Below are 24,027 nucleotides of genomic sequence, written 5' to 3' on the forward strand. Positions count from 1 at the left end.
CACATGGACACAGGGAGGGGAGCATCACACACTGAAGTCTGTTGCAGGGAACTGGGCGAGGGACAGTGCGGATGGGGAGTTGGGGAGGGATAACACAGGGAGAAGTGTCAGATATAGGTGATGGGGAGGAAGGCAGCAAGCCATATTGCCATATATGTACCTATGCAACAATCCTGCATGTTCTTCACACGTACCCCAAAACCTAAAATGGAATAATATATATATATATATATATATATATATATATATATATATATATATAACAAATATACACAGATATGTGTAAAATGTCTTTTTTATTGGTCTCTTTTGTGCTTTAATGTTTCACAGGGATAAAATGTAAAACACTTATTTCCAATTCTACTTGAGAAAGTTCTTTGTTGATAATAGAAGAGAAGATAATCTGAGTTATAAGCTCAATATTTTGCTCAAAATCACCCATTCCACATCACGCTAAGTTCTTATTTTTAGATCCAGCTCGTGCTTCCTACTCTCTTTACTTACAGTGAGTTCTGTCTCTGTAGACTCCAAATTGCTTATCTTAATATTCTTTTGCTATAGTCCTTATCACTATTACTCCATATATATAACAGGGTGAATAGGTTTAAGTTCACTTGCGCCATGTTGTATATGATGTTGTGGTTTGACGATTATTTATGCATTTTCTGTAACTGAAATATATGCATTACACAGATAGTAAGGTAATTTAATGACATATAATTGTGTACCTTTAAAAAATTTATCCTTTATGGACCCCTTAGGCAATATAGTATAGAAGAAACAAAACGTGTGAGTGTGTGCATGCAGAATATTGATAGAAGCAAATTTAATATTAGCTTATTATAAGCAGCTGCTGAAATCTAAGTAATCTCAAATAATCCCCCCATCAGAAGCATCATTTTATCTATATAGATAATAAGAAAGAATCAAGAAAGATAACTTGAAAAATTCTCACAAAGCTAATTATTAATAACTAGTTCAACTTCTGAACTAAAACTATATTCTGAAAAATTTAGGAGTTGCTGGGGTAAAATAATTTGACATTTAGAATACGACTTTTTTTAATATAATGAATATTGGAAAACACAGGATGAGAATCTGCAACTTAAGATAAAGTAGAGAGTATAGTCACTACATTTAATCTTACTTAGGACCTTTGCTTCAGCCAGTCTAATCAATTAAGATGACTTTATATAGCTCACTTAGTTGTAAATATTCCTTGCTGTCTTAGTCTTGTGCCATAAAGAGTAGCAATTTTAAAACATATTAGAACTAAAAGAGTTTCATGATACCATATTTCTGAAATTCCTCACCTATCCCAAACTTTAATCAAGGTGAATACTGTCCCAAGAGTTGCAGCCACTGTATACATTTCTCAAGGAACTTCCAAATGAACTATCACTTTTATGTGTGTGTGTGTGTATGCAGACACCTCAATTTGTGGTGATATCTACATGTCTGAATTTCATTGTGGTCTCTAATATTATTAAGGTGCAAAGCAAGAGGGTCAAATGGAAGTCAAAAATCCATATGTCTAATATTTAAATGCTATAATTCAAGTTAATAAAATGTTAATATATTGAATAGTCCTTCTTTGAAAAAAATATAATTTCATAAAGATCCAATAAAACCCTGCTCCAATTTGAAATACTTGAACTTCCTGGGGTTTAAAACATACATTAGAAAGTATCCGTATCCCTTTTTTCCTGATTCATGACTCTATGCTACTCCTCCTACAAACATTTCTACGAATATGGAAAAATCCCAGTTTCAGCAGGGAATCTGAGTTCTCAAATACTTGGAGGATGTTGTAGAAGAAGGGTATGTATATCCTTCATCTCATCCCAGAAGCCTGTTTGATGGAAGGCCAAAGTGAGACTTCCCAAAGTGTAGAAAAGAAAAGAAAAAAGACCATAATGACAATTTGCATCTCAATTCTCTGAACCAAGTTTCTCACAGAAAACTGGTTCACATATAGTGAGGACTCTGAATAAAACTTGGTTTGATCATTTTTCCCATTGTACTTGAAAAAAACATCAAGCAAAGTAGCAATACATTTTTCTTGTTTTCTGAATATTGGAAACTTGCAAAAATTTGATGTAGGTCATATTTTGAGTTGTTCTCTTCAATGTCTTATTTAGTTTGTATCCTTCAATGCAAATAACATCTCTGTGTGGCATCGATTACCCTAAGTGTTCATTACTTTTAGTCAGCCGAATTATAGAAAATAAGGTATGGCAGAGCAGACTAATAGTTTATATAGTTACAGAATTCTAAGGGAGAATTTTTAGTTTTTGCCTTGGGATATAAAGATACAGAAGGGGAATTATCCCTATCCTTAAAGTGGAATATGATTTTCTTAAACCTCATTGGATTGTAGAAGTTTTAGAACAATTAACCAACCAAAAAGTTAAGGAAATATGATACTGAAAGGCAGAGTGGTGATGTACAGATCGGTGGCCTTTGGCTAGATTCACCTACAGAGAGGTAAGAATAGTTCAGCTGAAAAATTGATAAATAGTCCAAGACCAAGCGTGAGCCAGAAGAACATTTTGAAATTTTGGCGAGTCTCAAACTATGGGAGTCCATATCATCTCCCAGGTTCTTTCTCCACACTCACAGAAAAGATGGAACCTTAAGAAATCAGCATTGTGATGCAAGCCTAAGAAAGAAGAATAAAAAAGTCCCACAGAAGAGGTAAAAAAATTCTGCCAGATTCTTCTTTCCTATCCTTACCACTGAACAAAAGCCTTAAACGGTGGAGAAAGCGCTGTAAGCACTGTACCCCGTAACCCCTCAAGGCATCTGTGAAAACTCATGCAGTTGAGGAAAGGAAAATAAATAAAGCTTGTTCCTGGGGTGGGATGATATTATGTGTTGTTATAATCTAAAAACTGTATCTGGAGAAGGGGATGGAGAACAAAACGGCCACATTTCTGAAACCCAGAGACACAGGCATACCTAAGATTTGGGCTTAATATTAACACCAAAGAAAGCACCCCACTCCCCACCAACTGCCAAGACAACATGATTTGGATAACCAGTAAAAGGAGAAAACTGCTGGTAGGAGGCAGAAGAGGAACATGAAAAATCAAAAAGACCCTTTTTGTGGCACAGTACAGAGTCGATCTAAGACTTACAAGCAGCTATCATTCTAACAAACTAAGCTCCGCCCTAAACAAAAGATAGTCCTACAGGAATTTGAAGTCTGTGGTTCATTGAGGCTAATTATAGCAACAACAAATATAAAACCCAGAGTAATTTCCTAATTAGATTAACTCAAAGATCTCGCTACACTAAACAGCTGACAAAGCCATGCTTATTTCCAAGAATAAAAACTGTTTGCCTCAATTTCCACTGTCCACACAGAATGACTAAATTTTAATATAAAACATTACAAGACATGCAAAAAGTCAAGAAAATGCACAGTATTCATAAGAGACAGAGTAATAAACAAGACTCAGAGAGGACACAGATGTTGGAACTGTCAGTCAATTCAGAATAACTGTTTTTAATATGAAAAGCATGGTAAAATTAGACAACACCCTAGATTAGCTTCGGTGTGACTCCTCATTTTCTGTGGTTGTAGAGTTTAGCTCCTTCTTGGAGTGAGGGAGGTCTCTCCCCAGCGCTCTTTCTCCCAGCTACTTTTGGGAATTTACACAAGGCTGTTTCCTCTAGGGGAAAGTGGGGATATGACTATTTAAAAACTGAAAATGGCCAAGTGTTATTCTAAAACATTTTAAACATTAAAAGTATGAAAAAAAAATGATCAAACCAAGGTTTATTCAGTGAGTCCTCATTACATGTGAACCAGTTTTCTGTGAGAAACTCAGTTCAGAGAATTGAGATACAAATTGTCATTATGGCCTTTTTTCTTTTCTTTTTTCTTGAGACGGAGTCTCACTCTGTCACCTGGCTGGAGTGCAGTGGTGAGATCCCAGTTCACTAGAACCTCCGACTCCCCAGTTTAAGAGATTCTCCTGCCTCAGCTTCCCGAATAGCTGTGATTACAGGCACGCACCACCAAGACCAGATAATTTTTGTATTTTTAGTAGAGACGGAGTTTCACCATGTTGCCCAGATGGTCTCAATCTCCTGACCTCTTGATCCGCCCGCCTCTGCCTCCCAAAGTTCTGGGATTACAGGCGTGAGCCACCGTGCCCGGCCCATTATAGCCTTTTTTTGAGGAGTCGGGGGAATTATTAACTCTATTCCGCAGTATGAAGTTACTTAAAAGAGAAAACATAGAGTAAAAATGAATGTTATATTGAAACTGTAAGGAATTTTTACATGGAAATGAAGGGATAAATAAAATAGTAACAAAAATGAGGATACTTTTGATGGCTTTATCAGTAGACTTAGCACAGAGACGAAATGAATATGTAAACTTAAACATAGGTCTATAGATATTACCTAAAAATAAGAATAAATAGATAAAAAGTTATAAAATACAGAGTATCAAAAATTTGTGGAATAATATCAGATCTAGTATCACCAGTGTGATTATACCCACAGAAGGAAAAGAGAAAGAAAACTAAACAAAAAAAAATTTGAAGCTACTTTGATATTTTTCCAAAATTAATAATAGGAAAATTTGTAGTTCTAAGCAATTCAGAGAATATCATGCAGAATAAAAAATATAAAACAAAGCAAAATAATATGAATAAAACAATCACATTTAAACTGCTGAAAATAAGACATAACACAAAAATTATTAAGGCAGTTAGAGAAAAACAGAAACATTAAATGTTAATAGTCACACGTAAGAATTAGAGCAGACTTTTTGTCTAGACCACATAAGAAAAATAATAATGCAGTGACACCTCTAATGTAACGAATAAAAAAAAAGAAAGAAAAGAAAACTATAATTCCAAAAAGAGTGAAAATAGTATTTTCAAAATAAAGATGAAATACAGACACTCTTAAACAAAAGCTTAAGAATGTTATTGACAGTAGATAAATTCTATAATTTATTGAAAACTTATATAATCATAAATAATATGACGGAAAGTGGGAACTTGCATCTATACAAAGAAATGAGAACTACTGGAAATAAATAAAGTAAAATCTTTAAATGTGAATATTTTCTTGTTACTTTTTTGTTGAAAAGATAATTGACTATCTTAACCAAAATAGAGAAAAGTTTGGTATGTGTATAGCATTTGTAAAAGTAAAAGGGTAAACTCAATAGAACAAAGGAAGGAAAGAAAAAAAAAATTGAGATTATACGGCTACATAGTATTTAAGCTACATATATAGCAGTATTAAATTATTTAAATGTGTACTCAGATTTATTAAAAATATACATTACATTGTATCACCAAAAGCTGCCACATATTTTTAAAACGATGCATGTGAAAGAGATGAAATATAATTATTTAAAATGCTCAATTAATCCAAGAGAAGGCAGAAAAAAAAAGAGATAACAGCAATAAATGGGAAAAAGCAGAGTTGCAGGTTTTAATCCAGTCATATGAAAATTTCTTTATGTATCAACAAATATCAGTTGCAAAGCATAAATTGTAAGATTGATTTGAAGAAACTAAAAAGCAAGACTCAACTATATAATATTCATAAGAAAGCCACTTTAAATATGAAAACTTAGTATGAAACTAAAAGGAAGGAGAAAAATATTAATATAATACTTTTAGTATCCAAAATAGAAATATATATATATATATATAGTGCAGAACACCCTTTATTTTAACTTTTATTTTAGATTCAGGGAGTATATATGCAAGTTTATTACCCGGGAATATCGCATAATGCTGAGGTTTGGGGTAAAAATGAGGCTGTCACTGAAGGTTTTCAACCATTGCCCACATCCCTCTTCCCACCTCTACTAGTCCCCGGTTTCTATTGCTGCCATCTTTATGTCTGTCAGTACCTAACGATTAGTTTCTACTTGTAAGTGAGAACATGTGGTATATGATTTTCTGTTCCTGTGTTAATTCCTACTTGCCATTCTGTGCCTTTTACATGGGTGTTTAGACCGTTTACATTCAAGGTTAATATTAATATGCAAGGTTGTGATTATATCATGAAGTTAGTTGGCTGCTCTGTAGTTACTATTGTGTGGTTGCTTTATAGAGTGTGTGGACTATGTACGTAACTGCATTTTTGTGGTAGCAGGCACTGTACTTTCATCTCCACGTTAAGAATTCCCTTAAGGATCTCCTGTAAGGCTGGCCTAGTGGTATTGAATTTCTTTAGTGCTTGTCTGAAAAGATGTTACTTCCTCTTTTCTTATGAAACTTAGCTAGCTGCGATATTAAATTACTGGCTGGAGTTTCTTTTCTTTAAGAATGCTGAAAAAGCAAATGTCTTTTCTTTGAAACTACCCAGTGTCTCCTGACTTGTAAGGTCTTTTGCTGAGAAGTTTGCTGTTAGCCTAATATGGTTAATTTCATACATGATGTGACTTTTTCCTCTTGCCACATTTAATTTTTTTTTTTTTTTTTTTTTTTTTTTTAGCACTCACCTTGGGCAGTTTGATGATTATACGCCTTTGCGATATTTGCTTTGTGTAATATCTTGGAGGTGTTCTCTGAATTTCTTGTATCTGGATATCTACATCTCCAGCAAGATCAGAAAAATTTTCTTGAATTGTTCTCTCATATATGTTTTCCAGTTTGTTGCATTTTTTGCCTTCTCTGTTAGAAATGCCAATTTCATAGTATCTATGCAAGAGTGTGTTCAATTTGTAAATTCATTTTTCTTTATTTTTGTCTGACTGTATTAGTTTGAAAGTTCTTTCTTTTGTTTGGTCCAGTTTATTGATAAGGCTTTTGATTGCATTTTGAAATTCTTATGTCACTCTTTCAATTCTGGAAGGTCTGATTGATTTCTTTTAAAAAAATTTTATCTCCTCCATAATTTCCTGGATTGCTTTAGAAGTTGTTTTTTGATGACTCTCAGCCTTGTCCCAGATCTCATTAAGCTTCCTTACAATCCCTGCTTTCAATTCTTTCTTTATAATTCTTGTGTTTTCATTTTGGCTAGGGATCATTGCTGGAAAGGTTGTGCACTCCTTTGATGTGGTCACTACATTAATATATTTTCATGGAGCCAGAATTCTTCAACTGGTTCTTTCTCATCTGGAGATACTGGCACTTCTATATTTTGTAATTATTTTCATGCAGGTAGAATTTTGTTTTGTTTTGTTTTCTTTCTCGACATTATTACTATTTTTTCCTTTTCTGTTTTCCCACCCCGCCTCCCCAGAGAGGCTGCATAGGATCTTTTTATTATACTTTGCTTCTATAGCCCTGTGAACTTCTGTCAGCAGGTTTTATGTTGGGCTGTGAAGTTTAACATATAAACCAGTAGATGGTGCTTATAGGCAAGAGCTAAATGCAGCCAATGCAGCTGGGTACATACTTGATCCTTTTTTACTGGGAGAGGCTTTTTGTTGCCTCCGACCATGGCAGACCAACTGGGTGGGCCTGACTGAAAAGGTCTGTGTACAGGTCCCCACACGGCAGGCACCAGCACCATCATGGGAGAATACAGTGTGTGGCCACAAGGCACCAATAGGTTTGTGTAGACATGGAGCTGAGAAACCACTTTAGCCCCAAGTCCCCTGCATAAGGATGAAGGGTGGTCTAAACTCCTAATCCAAGAGAGTGGGGGCTCTAAATGCCTGGAGTACTGCCTGGCTTTAAGCAGAGAGAACTCTTTCACCAGGATCTCTACAGATGAAGGGTAGGATTGCACAGGCTTCTGTTCTAGGCAAACAGGTGCTGTGAATGCCTGGAGATCTGCCTGGGCATAGAGTGGAGATCTGCCACAAGATCACTGCACCGGAGGAGTAGGGTAACTCAGGCTGCTGAACTAGGCAAGCAGATACTCTGAATGCCTGGAGATCTGCCTGGGCATAGAGCAGAGAGGACCCTCCCCCAGCTCCAACCCACCAGGATCTCTGAACAGGAAGAGTTACACAGCTCAGTCTGCTGATTCAGGTGAGCCGATCCTCTGAATGTCTGTGATATGCCTGGGCATGGAGCAGAGAAGGCCTTGCTGCAGCATGAGCTATGTCCAGGAAAGATGGGGTGACTCAAAGTACAAACCTAGGACAGTAGGTGCTACAATTGTCTGGAGATCTGCCTGGGTGTGAAGCAGAGAGGGCCCGCCTGCACTAAGATCTCTACACAGGAAGGGTGGGTGGGTCAATACACTGATCCAAGTGAGTGAGTGTTCCAAATGCCTGGAGATCTGCCTACTTGTGAAACAGAGAAAGCCCTGATGCACCATGATCTATGTCCAGGAAGAGTGAGGTGGTTCTGGCTGCTGGTCCAGGAAAGTGGGTGTTCCAAATGCCTGGATTTCTGCCTAAGGGTGGAGCAGAGGGGGTCCCACTGTGGCACAATCTCAGGTGAGCAGGCCGGGGCACCTAACAACAGCATGTGAAGACAGATTGTAGATCACCAAGCTGACGTTGGTTTCAAGTCTCATTGCTCAGGAAAAACGGCAACTGTGACAACTTTTTTCTTGCTCCAGGCTTGTGACAGGGGAGAGCATGATTTCTACTGCTAAGGTGCTTTCCACAGTTTTGGCTATGTAGGTTCTATTCTGCTCCAGAGCAGATACTCCAATCTTTGTCATGAGACTAAAATGCCGTGTGACCATTTTGCTGTGTGACTAAAGCATGGCTGAAAATGGAATCCTGCTTCTATTCCTGTATCTAGAAAATATACGTAGCTTTCCTCAGCATCTTTTCTTCATGGTACATCCAAGTCTTTTCCCAAGTTAATTTCAGGGCTTGTGAGAAACAAAGTGATCCCTCAACCTGAGTCCCTTGGATTTCCCATGGAAAGGTGAGTCCTAGAGGGAGGCTTTCTGCTTCTCTTGTATACTAAGCCTCATTCATTTTTATTAGCCAAACACCATCATGGGGGCTATTTACTGGCATTCTCCTTCTTACAATCTGGAGTGTATATCAAGATTCTGGTGGATTCCCATTTTCCTTCTTGAATGAAAGCTCACAGAGTTAACATTTATCACTTATCTTGCTATTTCCAAGTGACTGAGGCACACTAAAAGCCTCTAATCTGCCATCTTGAAAATAATAAAATAAAATTCTTCTTAAAAATTACTAGTAAAAGAAGTAAAATTTTAAGAGGCATATAATAATAATAATGAAGGAGTTGAATAGAACTCTATTATAAGATGGAATAGTATCAGGAATAATGAGGGGCCAATTCATACCAAAAGGATGTTAATTCATCAAAAGAGTAGAATGTCTTATGTGTGGGTGCACCTAATTATAAAGTTGGAAAAAGGCACGGGGCAAAAACATAAAAATTGAAAGGAGAAAAAGACAAATTCATGCACACAGATTAGATAACAAACAAAATATTGATAATTTCTTAGAAACTTAAAATCATCAAAGATTGAACCAGGAAGAAATTGAATATCTGAATAAACCAATAAAGAGTTCTGAAATTGAATCAGTAATTTAAAAAGCTACCAAGCAGAAAAAGTCCTGGATCATATGGATTCACAGCTGAATTTTCCAAGACACATAAATAAAAGCTGGTACCCATCTGACTAAATCTATTCCAAACATTCAAGGAACAAGGACTACCCACCTTACTCATTCTATGAGGCCAACAGCATTCTGGCAGATCACAAAGAAGAAATAAAATATCCAGCTAATATCTGTGATGAACATAGATGCAAAAATCCTCAGCAACATGCAAGCAAACTGAATCCTGCAGCAGATCTAAAAGTTAATCCACCACAATCAAGTATGCTACACTTTTGGGATGCAAAGTTAGTTCAACAATGCACATCAATAAATGTGATTCACTGCATAAACAGAACAAAAACCACATTATCATCTCAATAGCTGTAGAAAAGGCTTTTGACAAATTCAACATATTTTTATGTTAAAACCCCTCAACAAACTAGGCATTGAAGGAACATACCTAAAAATTATAAGACCCATCTCTGACAAACCCATAGCCAACATGATATTGTATAGACAACAGCTGGCAGTATCCCCCTTGAAAACTGAAACAAAATGAGTATGCCCTCTTTCATCACTCCTATTCAGCAAAGTAGTGGAAGTCTTAGAGCAATCAGGCAAGAGAAAGAAGTAAAGCCCATCAAAATAGAAAAAGAGGAGGTCAGACTCTGTCTTCTCAGTCAATATAATTCTATACCGAGAAAACCACAGTCTCTGAGCAAAGACTGCTAGAATTGATAAACAACTTCAGCAAAGATTTAGGATATGAAATCATTGTACAAAAATATAGCATTTCTATAAACCAATAATTTCCAAGATGAGACCTAAATCAAGAACACAATCCCATTTAAATTGCCACAAAATAATACTTAGAAATAGAGTTAATTGGGAAGTGAAAAATCTCTACAATGAGAATTATAAAACACTACTGAAAAATATCAGAGATAACACAAACAAATAAAAAAAAAACATTTCATACTCATGAATAGGAAGAATCAATACTGTTACAATGGCCATATATTCAAAACAATTTACAGATTCAATGGTTTTCCTAACAAACTACCAATATCATTTTTTTCACATAATTAGAAAAAGCTATTTTAAAATTCACAGGGAAGCAAAAATGTGTCTGCTTAGCCAAAGCTATTCTACTTAGAAATAACAAAGCTGGATACATCATACTACCCAACCTCAAACTATACTACAAAATGTACTGCAAATGTAACCAAAACAGCATAACCAAAGCAGCCATAACCAAAACTACCTCAAAAAGAGACATAGAACAGTGGAATATAACAGAAAACTCAGAAATAAAGCCATATACCTAAAACCATCTGCTCTTTGACAATCCTGACAAAAACAAGCAATGGGGAAAGTATTCCTTATTTAATAAATGGTGCTGAGAAAACTGGTTAGCTACATGGAGAAGATTAAAACTGAACCCTTTCCTTTTACCATATACAACAACCAACTCAGGATGGATTAAAGACTTAATATCTAAAACTGTAAAATCTCTACAAGCAAACCAAGAAAATGACCCTCTGGACATAGGCCTTGGCAACTATATAATAATGAAGACACAGAAAACAATTTCAAGAAAAATGAAAATTCACACGTGAGAGCTAATTAAAGACCTCTGTACAGAAAGAGAAGCTATCAACTGAGTAAATGGACAACTTACAGAATGGGGAAAAATATTCACAAACTATGCATCAAATGTCTAATATCCAGAATCTATAAGGAACTTAAATCACCAAGCAAAAAACAATCCTACTTAAAATTGGGCAAGGATATCAACGGACACTTCTGAAAAGAAAATATACACACAGCCAATAAGCATATGAAAAAAAAAATGCTAACATTGCTAACAATTAGAGAAATATGAAGCAAAATCATAAGGAGATACTATCTTACATCAGTCAGAATATCTATTATTAAAATGTCAAAATATGTATGTTGGTAAAGCTTGTGGAGAAATGGGTATGCTTACACACTGGTGGTAAGAATGTAAATTAGTTCAGCTACTGTGGAAAAGACTTTGGAGATTCTCAAAGAATTTAAAAAAGAACTACCGGCTAGGTGGCCCTTTCTTTCAGGTGGCTCACACCTGTAATCCCAACACTTGGTGAGGCTGAGACAGGTGGATGACTTGAGGTCAGCAGTTCCAGACCAGCCTGACCAACATAGTGAAACCCAGACTCTACTGAGGCACATGAATCTCTTGAACTTGGGAGGTGGAGGTTACAGTGAACTGAGATCTCACCCCTGTACTCCAGCCTGGGTGACTGAGGGAGTCTCTGTAAAACTAAACAAAACAAACAAAAAATCCATACCATTGACCCAGGAATCTGGTTACTGGGTATATATCCAAAGGAAAATAAATTGTTCTATCAAGAGGACACATGCACTTGCATGTTTATCCCAGCACCATTCATAATAGAAAAGACATGGCATCATCAACCTAGATGCCCATAAATAGTGGAATGAATAAATAAAATGCAGTAAATATACACCATGGAATACTACACAATTACAAAAATGAATAAAATCATGTTCTTTTCAACAACATAGGTGCAGTTAGAGGCCATTATTCTAAGTGAACCAACTTGAACAGAAAACCAAACACCCTAAATAACATTCCCACTTATAAGTAGAAACTAAATAGTGATTGCACATGACCATAAAGAGAGAAAAAATATAGACACTGGGGTTTACTTGGGGGTGGAGGGAAGGAAAGGATGAAGATAAAAAAATTACCTATCAGGTACTATGTTTGCTACCTAAGTGACATGATCATTTGTATACCAAGCCCCAGAGATGTACAATTTACACATGTAACAACCCTGCACCTGCACCATGTACCACATGAACAAAAATAAAAAGATTCACAGCCAAATTCTACCAGACAAACAAAGAAGAACTGTTAACAAAACTACTGACATTGTTCCAAAGCATTGAGGAAGAAGAAATTCACCCCAACCCATTCTATGAAGCTTATATCATCCTTACACCAAAGACAGAAATAGACACAGTTGAAAAAGGAAACTCTAGACCAATATTCTTTAACATAGATTCAAAAATTCTCAAAAAATACTAGCAAACTAAATCCAATAACACATCAAAAGTACAATCAAGCAGATTTTATTCCAGATACATCAGAATGTTTCAATACATGCCAACCAGTAAATATGATTCACCAAATAAACAGAATTAAAAATAATAACAATATGATGTCTCAGTGGATGCACAGAAAACATTTGATAAAATATCAGCCTCCTTTCATGATAAAAAAAAAAACCTTTAAAAACTGGGTTTAGAAGAAACATACCTCAAAATAATAAAATTCATATACAACAAGCCCACAACCAGCATCATACAAAATAGGAAAAAATTGAATTTCCCCTAAAAACATGAAAAAAAAACCAAGAGAAAGAAATAAAAGACACCCAAATTAGAAAAGAGGAAATTAAATCATCTCTTTGCTGACAGTATTGAACCTAGAAAACCCTAAAGCCTCTACAGTCTACTAAATTTGACAAATTAATTCAGTAATATTTCCAAGTACAAAATCAGCATACAAGATCAGTAGCATTTCTGTTCACCGATAACAATCAAGATGAGTCCCAAATTAAAAAGTCAACTCTATTTACAATAGCTACGAATAAAATAAAATAACTAGAAATATATTTAAATAAGGAGGTGAAATAGTACTATAAAGAAAATTACAAATATCTAATGAAAGCAATTGTAGATGACACAAAAAAGTGAAAACATTCTCATGGATTGGAAGAATGAATATCATTAAAATACCCAACTTGTCAATGGAAACTAAAGATTCAGTGCAATTCTAATCAAAATCCCAATGTTATTTTTCAGAGATACAAAAAAAAAAATCTGAAAATTCACATAGAATCAAAAAAGAGTCTGAATAGCCAAGACGATCCTAAGCAAAAAGAGAAAACCTGGAGGTATCACATTACCTAACTTCAAATTATACTTAGGGGCTACAGTAACCAAACCAGCATGGTACCTGGTAAAAATAGACTTAGAGATCAATGGAACTGAATAACGAAACCAGAAGTAAAAATATATACCTTCACTCTACTGATCTTAGACAGAGTTGACAAAATAAACAACGGAGAAAGGACACACTATTAAATAAATGCTGATGGGGAAATTGGGTAGCCATATGCAGATGAATGAAACTGAGTCTATCTCTCTGACTATATTAATTTGTTCTCGTACTGCTATGAATAAATACCTGAGTCTGGGTAATTTCAAAAGAAAAGAGGTTTAATTGGCTCACCATTCTGTAAACTGTACAAGAAGTGGGACTGGGGAGGCCTCAGGAAACTTACAGTCATGTGGAAGGCGAAGAGGAAATGGGCATGTCTTACATGGTCAAGCAGGAGGAAGAGAGAGAGGCAGGGATGTGCAACACTCTTTTTAAGCAACCAGATCTCATAACTCACTCACTATACAGTACCAAGGAGGGATAGTACTAAACCATGAGAACTCTGTACCCATGATCCAATCACCCACCACCAGGACCCACCCCCAACACTTGGGATTACAATTTGACATGAAATTTGGGGAGGGACACATATCCAAACCATATCTCTCACCATATAAAAGATTAACAGAAGATGAATTAAAGACTTAAATGTAATTCTAAAACAAAATTTAGGAAAAACTATCTTGGAAATTAGCATAAGCAAAGAATTTATGACTAAGAACTTAAAAACAAATGCAACAAAAGCAAAAATTGATAAATAAGACTCTGAACAAAAAATCTTGTACAGCAAAAGAAAGAATCAACAGTGTGATCAATCTCAAATGAGAGAAAATATTTACAAACTATGCTTCTGACAAAAGACTAATATCCAGAGCTATATGGAATTCAAAAACATAATAAGGAAAAATAACTTTGTCAAAAAATGCAAAAAGGTCATGAACAGACATTTTTCAAAAGGAGACATACAAATAGGCAACAGCATATATTTAAAAATTTTAATATCATTAATTATCAGGGAAATCGACTTAAAACCACAATGAGTTACAATCTTATACTAGAGTATAAAAAGTCATATAATAATAGATGTTGATGAGGCTACAAAAAAAAAGGAAATCCTTATACAACTGTTGGTAGAAATGTAAATTATTGTAGTCTCTATGTTTCTACACTGTGAAATTTCTCAAGGAATTAAAAATAAAACTACCATTTAATCCAGTAGTTCCACTACTGTGTGTCAACCCAAACAAAAAATAATTTTAACCAAAAGATACCTGCACTTATCTGTTTACTGCAATTTTAGTCAAAATAGGAAAGATACAGAATAAACCTAAGTGTTTATCAATGGATGACGGGATAAAGAAGTATGCTATATATACACTGTGAAATGGTACTCAGTCACATAAAATAGTGAAACCATGCCTTTTCCAGCAACGTGGATAGAACTGAAGGCCATTATCTTAACTCAGCAAAATAACTCAGAAACAGAAAGTCACATACTGCACATTCTCACTTATATGAGGGAGCTAAATAATGTAAATACCTCGACAGAGAGTGAAATAATAAACATTGGACACTTGGAGAAGTGGAAGGTTGAGAAGAGGATAGGGATGATAAATTATCAAATGAGTACAATGTACACTATTTGAGTGACAGTAATAGAAGCTCAGACTTCATCATTACACAATAGTATGTAAGAAAACTACACTTCAACCCCTTAAATCTATAAAAATTTTACAAAGTAAAATAAAACATGAGTAATAATTGCGATAGACAAGATCAACCAGTGGATGCTAAAATTAGTGGATGAAAGTTAAACAGAAACAATATATTTGCATAGTCACAATGTCTGTCTTCCAAAATGTTTAGTAAATAACAAAAATAAATAAATAAATAAACCTTTAGGGTGATGAATCCTGGTAGATACCATTTTATCTAAGTGATCAAGATGAACATAACCAATAATAAGTACTAATAATATAATGTACCCCTTGATTTAATGCAGTAAGGTCACATGACCTCTATGCTTTTACCAAAAATGCACAAACTCATTCTAATAATATAAAATACCACACAAATGTAAATGGAAAAATTCTACAAATATCTGTGCAGTACTGTTCTAAATTGTCAAGGTCATGAATGACAAGGAATGACTTAGAAATAATCAAAAATTGGAGGAGACTAAAAGACATGACAACTAAATGGAATGTGGAATCCTGGATTTGACTATTGAAGAGAAAAGAAGTATAAGTGGGGTAACTGATGACATCCAGATATGTTCTGCAATGGAGTTAGTAATACTCTACAAGTTTAATTTCCTAGTTTTGATAAATATACTATAATTATGTGAGATGTTAACGTAAGAGCGAGATGGTTAAAGAGTATATGAGAAATCACTGAACTCGTTACAAATCTTCTGTACTCTTAACAAATCCTCGGCAATTCTAAAATGATGTCAAAATAAAAGTAAAAAGAAAATCCAGCAATATACTTTCAACACATGTAATATTCACTGAATGAATATATGAGGGAAATCAACTTGAATAAACCAAGTTGCTAAATCTAACATCTCTTTTCCATAAAGATTCAGATCCGTGTAAACCCCTAACAAAGAAAACAGTCTTATTTTATCTCTGTTGGTATTTAGCTGACATATATACTTAAATATGTATGATGTATGTGTACATATATATATATATATATATATATACACACACACATATGTGTATGTGTATGTGTCTATATGTGTGTATATACTTATACACACACACACACACACACACACATATATATATATATATATATATATATACACACACACACATATATAAACTTTTTAAAACTCAAGTATACAGAAAATTTCTTGGTGAAAAAGGGGAGAGGAGCATTTTAAAATGAAAATAAATATTTTAATCTTCTAACCTCACTTAATTATTTATGCCACATCTCTTCTATAACTACCAAGTCTGAAAGCTATCCTAATCCTGTAATGGCTTTTCAGAAAACTTATCTCACTACTCTGTGTCTCCTAGAATGTCACACGATTTACAAGTGAGTTAAAATGTCTGCTCAGACGAGCTGACCTCAAAGCACGCTAGGAAGCACAAACTTTTTATGCAACCTTAAAATGTAATGTGCTGTAGTGAGTATTTTACCAATCGTCCACTTACTATCCTCATTTGACACATGAAGACAGTAAGGATCTGAAGGATTAATTTGGCCACGTTTAAATTACTATTGAGTGATAGATTTATGTGCTTCACATTATATAAGTTATTGTTTCTTGTTTTGGTTACCTGTGACAATGAAGAGCTGATTCTTGTGATATTTGTTTAAATGTAATTGATATAAATAGATGTAGCTGTTGTGTCATTATGCAGCAAAATAAATTACAATCCATATGATTATTACTTCAATATGACTTAGAGAGTTATTTCTAATCTATGATATTCACTTTGAAATGATCACACTAATGAAAGCTCTGAGATTTGTATTTCTTCATTCATTTTATACATGTCAAATTTTAAATTGTTATTACAAATTTGTGTATAAATTAGGTTTTTCGACCATGCGCAGTGGCTGATGCTTGTAATGCCTGCACTTTGGGAAGACAAGGCAGGTGGATCACTTGAAGTTCAGAGTTCAAGACCAACCTGGCCAACATGAGAAATCCCTGTCTCTACTAAAAATTCAATTAGCCAAGGGTGGTGGCACACACCTGTAATCTCAGCTATTCTGAAGCTACTCCTGAGGATTATCTGAACCCAGGAGGTGTAGATGCAGTGAGTTGAGATCATACCACTGCATCCCAGCCTGGGTGACAAAAAAAAAAAATGTTTTTCCAGCTTTATAATTAATTTCCTCTTAGTAAAATAACCATTACATTGGCTAATAAAGAATTGTTGTATTGTACATAGCCATAATCTGAGTAGTCAAGTAATCTGTACTAAGATGATAAGTTTGTAAGTGCCTGAGCTGGGATCAAGTATGTCGTCATTTTCTTCCTACTAAACTCTAACATATTTTAGACACACTAAACCTAGAGCTAAGGAGAATTGGTTGTAGGCTTCTATATGAAGGTGATTGAGAAAGGCTGAATAATAGTTGTTCTTCCCAAATATTAAAAAAAAAAAACCTTAAAGTTTCCACTAAAATATCTTAAAAAACAAGACTTTTTTTTGCCATAAATTCAGTAGGTGTCACATGTTCAATGCCATATGTAAGAACGAATGAATGGTCTTCATTGAATTGCCCACATTAAGCATGAGGAAAAGGTGAGAAAATATATGACTGTATAAATATGTTATTACCAAAAAAAAAAAAAAAAAAAGAAAAGAAAAGAAAAAAGATCCCATAGAGCTAATCTGGAAGAATATACATAATCAAAGAAAGTGATCATTAAAAAAACAATTGTAGCTGTCTTGTTTAGATAACTGGATTCCAAAAGATGAAGTATATCAATCCTATGCTCTGTAACCAAGTTGTATACTGCAGTGAGAGATGCCCTCAGGAAAATCCAAAATACATTTTTCATTCCTGTTCCTAATATTTGAATATTAACTCACATTAACATACAGTCATATGTCATTTAGCTCAGTTCAATGAATAATAGCATTGTATCTGTTTAAATTAGTGTAATAAAAAAGTGGTTGATTTATGTTGTTTGGTTCATTACTATTAAATAATTGTGCTAGGTGACAAACTCTTGTTTATTTGATATAATTTCTTATCAATTATTGCATTTGAAATAATAATGTCATTTAAACTCATTTAAACTGAGAAAAACCATTATATCAATTTGTTTTACAAAATAGAGTCAAATGATAGCAGAATTTGTCTGGAAAAATGCAAAAGAAATATTGTAAAATCTGTCGAGATGCAGCATTAACAGGAATATGCTGGAACTACACAATATCTGTTGTAAATATCACACTATTGGTGACAAAATAATTGTATTTCATACAATATTTTTCACTTATAATTAAGATATTTTTTAATTAGTTTGATAAAATAATGGTTACCAAACTAATAAGTGATCAATTCTGACAGCTATCTTTCTTAACTAGTTCTGTATATCACTTTCTTAGGTCTATTTTATGTGAAGCACACCCAAATGTAAATAGATTTCTCTGGAATTAAAGAATTCTAAAGGTGTTTCTAATTAACTGAAAGTCCTAGGCTTTAGAATCTTGACAAAAAATGTGCAGGCATCTGACTAAGCATCAACAGAAAAAAATGGATGTTTCTTCAGTGTTTATAAAATCACATATTACTTTAGTGAGTATGTAAGTGGATGAATATTACCCAAAAGAAAGTCATTAAATTTGCATGAATCTTAACATTTTAAAATAATATTGAAACTAATAAAAATATGAAACATATCACTAGGGATGTGACATTATTAATTTCCTAAATTAGGCCATAAATCGATGGAATTCAAATAAATTTCTACTATTATTTAGCAATTTTGACCAATAGATTCTAAAAGTAATTTTGAAAATAAATACATGAATTGGTAATGCAATTTAAAAGGACCAAAAGCTGTGTTTGAGGAAAGATTCAACTTACAAAATAAAAGGCATAATTCAAAAATAAAAAAGCTTAGAAATAAATTCAAGTTTTGTATAAAACTTGATAAATAATAAATACGATACCATATAAAGGAATTGGATTTTGTGTGAATGGAAACACTGGTTTAATATTTACATAAAATAATAGTTGAATATTTATCCAATATAATATACTCACGTAAAGCCCAAAGCAATTAAGAATCTAAATGTTATTATAATGGCATTGAAATTAATAGAAACAATGTAGAAGAATATCTTTCTGACAATAGAGTGGGAAGGAATTGTCAAATGAAATCTCAAGAGAGCAAATAATGAAACAAAACTTTAATAGATTTTTGTTTTCAAAGTTTAGGATTTGGGGTTAATAAAATATCTTTTTCATATCACAAAACACAAATGGATTAATATCTAGAAGGCATCTATAGTTTGGGCAAATAAAAATAGTAACCAAAACAACTACAACAACAAAGTTTGTTAGAAAAATATGCAAGAGACTCAAATGGATGAGAATTGCAAAAAGATATATAATATGATTCTTTTGCAGAAAAGTGATAACTGGGGGATGGATGCAGCAAACCACCATGGCATGTGTATACGTAACAGTCCTGCACAATCTGCATATGTACCCCAGAATTTAAAGTATAACAATAAAAAAAAAGCAAAACATCACTGCAGAGGAAGTATAGAAAAGGAAAGTGTAGAAATTAATACTCTGTATACTATCACATATCTGAAAATATTTCCATTTTGCGATTAACTTTCCATTTTTCCATTTTGACATTTTATTGCAGGTACAGAATTCTAAGTTAATTTTTTTTTGTAATTGTAAGACACTGTCTCTTTGCCTTTAGGATCATGATTTTGAATAATACATTGCTACTCTAACACTCATTGGTTGATAAACTTTTTTCTAGTTATTGGAAATTTTTAGAACCTCTATTTTTTATTATCAGAATTTTGAAATTTTGAAGGATATATTGAATGTCATTTTTTCTATAGATCCTGAGTGGGATCTACTAAACTAAAATGATTTCCTTTCTTTTAACTTATAATAAAAATAATTCTGCAAATTTTTTATTATTTCTTTAATTAGTCCCTTGTATTTTCTCTGCTATCATGTAATGCAACAATTTCTGGCCAGACATTGTAACTGCAATATTGATCCACTATGTCTTTTATACTTTCTCATATTTCGTGCCACTCTGTGGATATTTAGAAAGATATTCTTGACTTTATCATCCATACCTTGTATTGAATTTCTCATTTTGGTGGTAATAGTTTAAATTTCCAATAGTTACTTTTAAATTCTTTATTCCTTCATTCTTAGTATTCTGTTTTTATGTTAACTGACATAATATGCTTTATAATCAATGAAGTAGGCTTCTCCAGTGCGACAAAAATGAAGAGGACGTTAAAACACTCATATTAAAATCCTTACACATAGTTTGTTCAACATCTTTAAAGAGAGTGGTCCAGTTTTATACCTCAGAGCACACCTGGACTGTCAGTGACTCTGCAGCAGAGTGGAGAAGGGAGACGCAGAGGAGGACTTTCAGCTAATTTTTATTTGATGTGTTTCAGTTACAACTGACAAACTTAGTACTTGTCAGCTTTGATTCTAGAACATTTCTGCTACTTGCAATGAAGCAGCAGATTCCTCCTGAAGACATTCTGGCCTATGGTTTTCTCTGTTCCTTTTGATTATCTTCTAACTTGCAGTGAATTTTAAAGTCTTGTTTCCCAAAGACTTCTTGTACTGCACTATTTGCTGTTTATGGGCTGCTCTAAGTTTTATTCCATCCACCCAACACACAGACACGCTAACTTCAAAAATATAGTTTCTAATTTTCATATTTTAACAGAACCTATTAAAACACAAATAGATACACAAACATATCTTACACTCACATATATTTCACTCTAATGAGATTTTATTCAGGATTTATTGTCATATACTCCCTGTGTTTCTATATATAGTATTAAATTATTCAAATGCCAAATTTACCACTTTTGCAATCAATAATAAAATAATAATATATAAGTTAAATACAGCTTGTTCATCAGACTTATCTTATATACAGTAGTCCCCATTTATTCATCGTTTTACTTTTCATGGTTTCAGTTACTCACAGGCAACTGCTGCCTTAAAACATTAAATAGAAAACTCTATAGAAAAATTTATAACTTGCACCATTCTAAGTAACATGGTAAATCTTATGCCAACATACTTTGTCCAGCCTGGAGGTTGTGAATCATAACTTTGTCCATTAGCTATGCATATAATTTGCTTCTCCCAACATTTAGCTATAGACATCATCGTAGCCTGGTGATCCAAATCGCCCAAAACAAATGATCCTTCTGACATACTGTCAGAAGACCAATAGTACCTTAATACTACATCACAATACCTAAGTCATTCACCCCCCTTCATCTCATCACATAGATATTTTATCACCTCATATCAAGAGAGACCACATTCACATAACTTTTATTAAAGTAAATTGTTATAATTGTTCTATAACTCGTATCTCTTACTGTGCCTAATTTATAAATTAAACTTTATTATTGGTATGTATGTATGTATGTATGTATGTATACAAAAAATGTACATATAGAATTTAGTCCTGTCTTTGGTTTTGGGAATATACTGGGGGTCTTGGAGTATCTGCAGATAAGAAAGAACTACTATAGGTCTGATATCTTTTATACATGGACCAGGTACAATTATTCAGTGATGAAACATAGTCAAATAATTCATGTGAAACAATATCTGAATGTCACAAAATGCAAAAGTAATTTTCTAGAGTTCAAGTAATATCTGTGTGTGTGTGTGTGTGTGTGTGTGTGTGTGTGTGTGTGTGTATACATATATATTTGAATTAAAGACGGGGTCTTACTATGTAGCCCAGCCTGTTCTCAAACACCTGGGCTCAAGGGATTCTCATACCCCAGGCTACAATTTAGCTGAGCGTATAGGAGGGCATTACTGGGCCTGGCAACTGTATATGTATTTTTTGAGTGCGGAAAATGCAGAAGTTTCTTATTCTGCCTTATCATTGCTAACGATAATATCCAGCACTGACTATTTTTCAATCCTAGAAAACAAGGGTTCCCTCTAACTCTTTTTTAAGTAAATGTACTGTTACGGGTTGAATTTTGTCACCTACCTATACATATGTATATTGATTCCCTAAATCTCAGTACCTCAGTATGTGTCTGTAATTGGAGAGATGGCCTTTACAGTAATGATTACATTGAAATGAGGTAATTAGAAGGGATCTTATCCAATCTGACTGCTATCTCTCTAACAAGAGGAAATTAAGACACTCAGGAAAGAGATGCCATTGGCACTTGTACACAGTAAGGTGATCATGTGAGCATACAGCAAGAAAGGGGCCATGCACATGCCAAGAAGAAAAGCCTCAGAAAAAACCAAACCTGTGACATTTTGATCTTAATCTGTGAGAAAATAAATTTATATTGTTTAAGCCATACCATCTGTGATATATTTAAGGCAGCCCCAGAAATCTAAAATACTTAAGATCAATTTATTTTTTAAAAAAAGAAAAAACTAGTTCATAGAAAGCAAATTACTAAATAAATGATTATCCAATAATATGTTCAAAAAGAATCACCAAACATTTTGCCAAAAATGTAGTTCCCAATTGTTATGTGACTGACAAATTTGACAACTGTTCTTTAAGACAGGTTTAACAGGTATAAGCAATTTTAGACATTGAGGCTTAAAAGAGCAAATTTGGTGTCATTTTTAAAAACAAATAACAAAATAAAAATACAAAGGATGTCAGTAAATTACAGATAGGAAGGCATACTTCATATTTATCACCTGGCAAACTAGAGAAAAGTTGTACCAAAATTGTGTTATGCATCTGTGCAATGTAAAAGTCATCTGCTGTCATCAGCAGTAATAATGATGGGGATAACAATAATAATCTGCTACATTTACATAATAGTTTTTAGTTTCAGAAAAGATTTTCACATACATCTCTTCATTACGTTCTTATAATTACTCTTTGAGAAACTAATGTGAATGTTTTACGAGTCTCATTTTATAAAGGAGAAAATTACAGTACAAAGAAGATACTGACCTGACATTAGCATGTAACTGGAGCTAGACTACTATTTCAGGTTTTTGAAATGCTTTCGAATGAATAGAATTCATGATTTGCAATGTTTTCCTAGATTCTGTAAAAACACATGTAGAACCATAAATTTTCTTCAATCATAACAGACAACTGGTAAGCGGGCAGGTGAGACACAATTGAGATGTTAGAAAGAAAGATATGTCTCTGATGAGCAGGACAAAGCGAATGAAGATATCTAAAGACTCTATGGCTTCTGGAATAATAAATTGGTAGTTTTCCTTATTTTGTATTTGTTGTTTCAGAAAGTGTTTAACTTTTAATACTATCACCACTGTAAAATATAATAGAATGTTAGTAATAATAAATCTCCATGTTGTCCAAAAAAGAAATTAGTAAGTACTTTGACTAAAAGTCAAAGAGTCAGTAAATAAGATTCCCCAAATTCAAAACGAAGCTCTTTCATTCTGGATTCTAAGTGCTATACTACCACATTTACCTTTATGGTAAAAATCATAAATAATACAAAGCTTTCTAAAATTTCAAAGTACAAATGAATATTTTTATTGGGTTATTAGAGTAGATTTTCTAAAAGATGGACTACATTGTATAATATGAAGAACAATTCATATGTTATTAGAGCAAAGATACAGAAGGAGTACTACAAAGTTTGTCTGAGAAATGGCACATTCATTTTGTTTGAAATACATTATATGAATAAAGAGCTTCTGGAACAGTCATATAGTAGAACCTGATTATGGCAAGCATTGTTTACAAGTCTAAAATTTGGAACAAATTTATTAGAACATGGAAAGCCAATAAAGCTTGTATTAGTTAAGATTCTTTTAGTTATAAAAAGATAATCAGGTT

This window comes from Saimiri boliviensis, chromosome 1 (assembly GCF_048565385.1).
Source record: "Saimiri boliviensis isolate mSaiBol1 chromosome 1, mSaiBol1.pri, whole genome shotgun sequence".
NCBI lineage: Eukaryota > Metazoa > Chordata > Mammalia > Primates > Cebidae > Saimiri > Saimiri boliviensis.